Source organism: Gossypium hirsutum, chromosome A06 (assembly GCF_007990345.1).
Source record: "Gossypium hirsutum isolate 1008001.06 chromosome A06, Gossypium_hirsutum_v2.1, whole genome shotgun sequence".
Classification (NCBI taxonomy): domain Eukaryota; kingdom Viridiplantae; phylum Streptophyta; class Magnoliopsida; order Malvales; family Malvaceae; genus Gossypium; species Gossypium hirsutum.
In genome coordinates, this window is record NC_053429.1 from 45,068,556 (window position 1) to 45,074,426 (window position 5,871).

A 5,871-nucleotide genomic window follows, 5' to 3' on the forward strand; every position below is an offset into this window, starting at 1 on the left:
ATTCAATGAGACACTGGGTGTCAATTTACTACTTCGAATTAATTCGATGAGACACTAGGTGCCAATTTACTTCGATTTAGCCGATAAGACACTGGGTGTCAGATTATTACTTCGAATTATCCGATGAGGCACTAGGTGCCAAACTGGTGTGTTTGGTTGGATCCGTGTATCCGTCCAAGTCTGAGTCGTGTTAATAGGGGTAATTAATTGAACTTGCATTATGATCGATGTTAGATGATATTGTATGTGAAATGAAAATGGGACAATGAATTGAATTATGGATTGAGACACATGAATTGTGTATTCATGAATTGGATATGTAATGAACAGATTTATTGTTTAAATGATATGTGTATAATATTGTGAAAAGCTATTTATATAGCAAATATGAGAATTGAGATATTGTGAAACAAATTAAATGTGATATGGTTGTTGTAATATTTAGATTGTATATTTGTGATTTCATATCTTGTGATATTCGAATTATAGAAATACCATTGAGTTTTACTCACGTACGATTTTGTTTTCTGTGCGTAGGTTAGGTACTTAATTTTGATCACTGATTCAGCATCCAACAACGATCCTGATCTCAAATGTGGTGATGTTTATCCTTTTATGTTGGCATATACCTAGGGTGTCTAACAATTAATCATTTTGTGGATTGATTGTAAATAAGATTATAAGTTAATTTTTGATTGGTTATATACATATAAATATGTATTTATGTTTGAGGTTATATTATGGCATGTTTAAGTTAATGTTTAAATGAACATGAAATCGGCAAAATAGATTGAATTTGGCATGTTTACAAATTAAACTTGAATGATACTTTGATGATATAATTGTGGTACTAATGAGGGTACATTGGTTAGACACCTAGGATTTATGTTTTGATATGAAATGTTTTGAAATTATGTCTCTTTGATCGGTAATGCTCTAAAATCCTATTCTGGCGATGAATGTGGGTTAGGGGTGTTACATTTAGTGGTATTAGAGCTTTGCAAGTTTAGCTGATTCTCGAACTAAATCGAGCTCGAAATTGAATCTAAAGTTACATGCCATAATTGAGTTGAATTGAGTATTTATTTTTGTTTTATAGTTGAAAATGTCAGATGATTATAATGATAATGTTGATCAAGAGATGTATATCAGAGATGATGTCTCTAATGAGTTAGATGAAACTGAATTGGCAATACCAAGTGTTAATCCAGTTAGTACTCAACAACCTAATGTTGAACGAGTTAGTATTGGGGAAAGAGATGATTCACAGTTACTTAGAGCTATTACTAATGCTCTTCAGTGAGTTTCGAGAACTACATCCACCATGACATCTACCCCTACTGTTCGTCGAGCTTCGATAAAAGAATTGCGTAAATATGTGCAACAGAATTTTTGGGGTTGAAAGGAGTTGATCTTTCTGCAGCTGAAATTTGGATTGAATTTACTAAACGTATCTTGCAACAACTTGAATGCAACCCACATGGTATGTGTTTTTTCTCTACTGCAAGGACAAGCATATACCTGGTGGCAGTCAGTGACGCGTCATGTACCTGAAGATCAGATAAATTGGGAATTTTTCCAAAAGGAATTTCAAAAGAAATATGTGGGTGAATTGTATATTGAAGACAGAAAACAAGAGTTTTTTATATTAAAACAAGGTGAAATGTCTATAGTTGATTATGAACGAGAATTTTTATGACTTAGTAGGTATGCTGTTGAATTTGTGCCGATTGAAATTGACAGTTGCAAGTGATTTTTGTGTGGTCTATGCAAGAATTGCGAGTACAGTTAGTATCGCACAAAATTACTGAGTTTGCAAATTTAGCGGAACGGGCAAGAACGGTAGAACAAGTTCTGTGTTTTGATAAAAATACTGGGAATATTCGTACTGTTGGAAAGCGTCCTAAAGCTGCTAGTTCAAACCCACCACCGAAGAGATCAAAAGAATTCCGTGGTAATTGGAGATCAAATTTTAAATTAGATAGAACTGATAGAAATCATGATAGACAACTGACTGTGTCTAAGAGTAATGTGCCAGGTCCATTTCGAGATACTGAAATTTTGAATTGTGAACATTGCGGGAAAAAGCACTATGGTGAATGTTGGAAATTAACTTGAGGCTGTTTTCGTTGTGGATCTACGGAACATTTTGTTAAAGATTGTCCAAAGACTGAAAATGCTACACCTATTACTTCTAAAAGATCTATGCCTGCTTCTAGAGGTCGCGGGTCGAGTCGAAGTGGTTCATTTTTGAAAGGTGGTGCTAGAAAGGGAAATGACATTGTTACTCAATAGTCAGAGGTCAGAATGCCAACTCGAGCTTATGTTGTACGGACTTATGAGGATGGTGGAGCTAATTGTAACACCCCTAACCTAAATCTGTCGCCGAAACAAGGTTACGATGCATTACCAGAATTTACAAAACAAATAACAAAGATTTTATAATTCTTTAGTATTCATATCAGATTCCAATGAAATTTCATCATATAGTCCCTTACATGAGCCCTCGAGGCCCAAATCGTGCATTAGAATCAGGTCAGGACTAAACTAGGTACTCCGAATATTTTTCGTGAAATTTCAAAAAAATTTCTAGATGCAGGGGTCAAACACCCATGTGGACAGGTTATATGGCTCACACGGCCAGGGACACACCCGTGTCTTAGGCCATATAACTCTCCGGCTTAAGTCACACGGTCAGGTCACACACCCGTGTGCTAGGCCGTGTGATCAATTCTGAGCATTTCGTTTTGACATTTTAAAGATGCAGGGGACACACGGCTAGATCACACGCCCATGTGCTAGGCCGTGTGTCACACATGGCTAAGACACACGCCCATGTCTCTGCCCGTGTAGGCAAAAATAGGCTATTTTCCAAGCCACATTTCTCACCCAATTTTTCTTCCTCTTGCACTAATACTTTAACATATTCACAAGCCATTTTTTAAAACAATTAATTTAAGACAAAACCGAATCTCATGCATAACATAACATCACATACAACCAATGTGCTCTTAAGCACCTCAAATAATACTTTACCATCATGTAATCAAACATACAAAACTTACTTAACTTATCAAATTCACCTATATGCTTATTTTACCAAATATGCTAGAATTAATCATTAATATGCCAACATGATTTCTATCATTCAACCATTTAAACATACACCAACATGTTATAGTCCTATTAATACATATCAAAATACATTCATCACAAGCCATTCCAATGGCTAGTTTTAACCCAAATATTTACATGCCAATATTGACTAATCAACCTATACATGCCATTATAACCATAATTAATTTACCATATATACCAAGATGGGCCGATGGATAGTGTAAGTGATCTCCGCCAATGCTTCCAATCCAATGAGCTTTCGAGTTACTATAAAACAGAGTAAGCATATTATGCTTAGTAAGTTCGTATAACATGGTAATAAGCTTACCATTCATTTAAATTCAATATAAACATACAAGGCATATTCAGTCAACTGAATCACGAGCCCTAACATATATCCTCCTCACCTGTGTTAGTTATACATTCCACTGTAACATCAAGAAACATATATGGGCTCAACAATAATCAGATTTCCATATTCATATGCTTTTCATATCATGTATTCATGTAACATGTACAAATCATATCCCTATATTTCAAGTTCAATATCATAATAATTCGTCTCGAGCTCAGATTATTCCATGTCGGAACTTTATTCATTAAATCATTCAAAATATCAATGTTACACAAAAAGTACACTCAAGGTGTACAAATCTATAATCATGAATGAATGTATTCATCAAATAAATTCCATGTACAGATATCATCATCTCATATTTCCATATATCATATATCATCATTTTCATATATTTCAAGCAGATATGTGTAATAATTCATTTCTTATTCATATCTTCTCATGTCAAGATTTTTACTCGTTGAATTTATTTGAAATATCGATGGATACATAGGTAGTACACTCGAGGTGTACAAATCAGGATCCGTCAATTCATATTCAGGAGTACCCATTAGGGCACATAACCAGAGAGCACACTCTCGAGCCACATATCAGTATGCTCAGATGAGCCATGTAACCATGTAACAGGACATTTATCCTATAACACCCCTAACCCGTATCTATCGCCGGAATAGGGTTACAGAGCATTACAAGACTTATTTCATAAAGAATCATACATTTCATATACAATTTCCATTTCCAAATATAAATCATTCAAAATCAATCACATTGTCCCTAATACGAGCCTATGAGGTCCAAATCATGCATTATAATTGGCTCGGGACTAAATCGATAACTCAAAAAATTTTTGGAAAACTTACAAAATTTTTCAAAATACAGGGGACACACCCCCGTGTGAAAATTCGAAATGGGATCACATGGCTGTGTCCCAGCCCGTGTCCAACCCTGTGTAACTCCTTGACTTGGGTCACACGGTCAACCACACGCCCATGTAACTAGCCCGTGTACCCTTCGAAATTGCCACACACGCCCGTGTGCCTGGCTGTGTGTTAGACCATGCCAAAACTGTAGGGTATACTAACTTATGCCACACGACCAAGTCACATGCACGTGTGCTGGGCCATGTGGAGCATACTGACTTGGTTTCTAATTAAACACCAAGGGACACACGGCCATGTCACCTGACTCTGTGTCACACGGATGAGACATACGCCCGTGTCTCTGCCCGTATGGACAAAAATAGGCTATTTTCCAAGCCATCTTGCTCACCCAAATTTGCATTCACCTACACAAATCAAACGGCACATAACATGGCATAAATATGCATTCAAACCAATCTCAACCAAGCCTAATTCATGCTAATTCCATACCAACAACCACAAGACACTCAAATATCACAATAAGCTATTCAATTCATACCGATTTCACATTCTTAAATCACCTAAATGGTCACTTTCAGTTATGCACTATTTTGCCTAAAACCACAAGCATACCAATCTCAACTTTCAACTATTTGATACCCAAAATATCAATCCACAACAAACATTACATAGCCATTATCAACCACATAGCAAAAGGTCATTTGCACATATATATATGCATCACAAAATATACCAAAATAAGCCTAATCACTTGGCTATACACATAACCAAACATCCATCATTTACAAGCCAAATCAAATGGCTAAATCCATTATCAAACATATATACCATATAACAGCAACTCCTATACATGCCATATAACCAAATACATAAGTTCAAGAGTACCAAAATGATAGCTTGATAGTGTGATGAGATCTCCAACGACTCCCAAATCCGAGTAAGCTTCGATATTTACTATAAAACACAGAAATGTAAATAGAGTAAAGTATAAAACTTAGTAAGTTCGTATAGTAATAAACTCAACTTATCATATATACACAATTTAAGTAATTAAACATATCATAATATAACTTATATTGATCCACAAACCTATCACATATTCATTCACAAGGTTAGATATGAAATTCACAAATTTCTTCGATTCAATGCTTGTATGTTTCATGTACATACCTGTATCAACTCGTATCAATTTCATACTCATCCATATCCTTGATATACCTATTGAACCATTTAGAATAATATCAGATACCCAGGAATCTCGCACCCTAAGTGCCAAAAACATACCCGAAGCTATATCAATCTTATATCTCATATAATGCTCACTCTCGAGCTATTAACGGGTCTGCTCACACAAGCTGACGGTCATGACGTAGCTACACAGTGCTGCTCACACAAGCTGACGAGAATCCGCAACACATGCTAAAAAATTCAGCCACTGGTAGGATGTACGGACCAGCACCCAAAATACATAACCTCTAATGACATGTCATTCGTATCCTAATCTATTCCTGAGGGTCA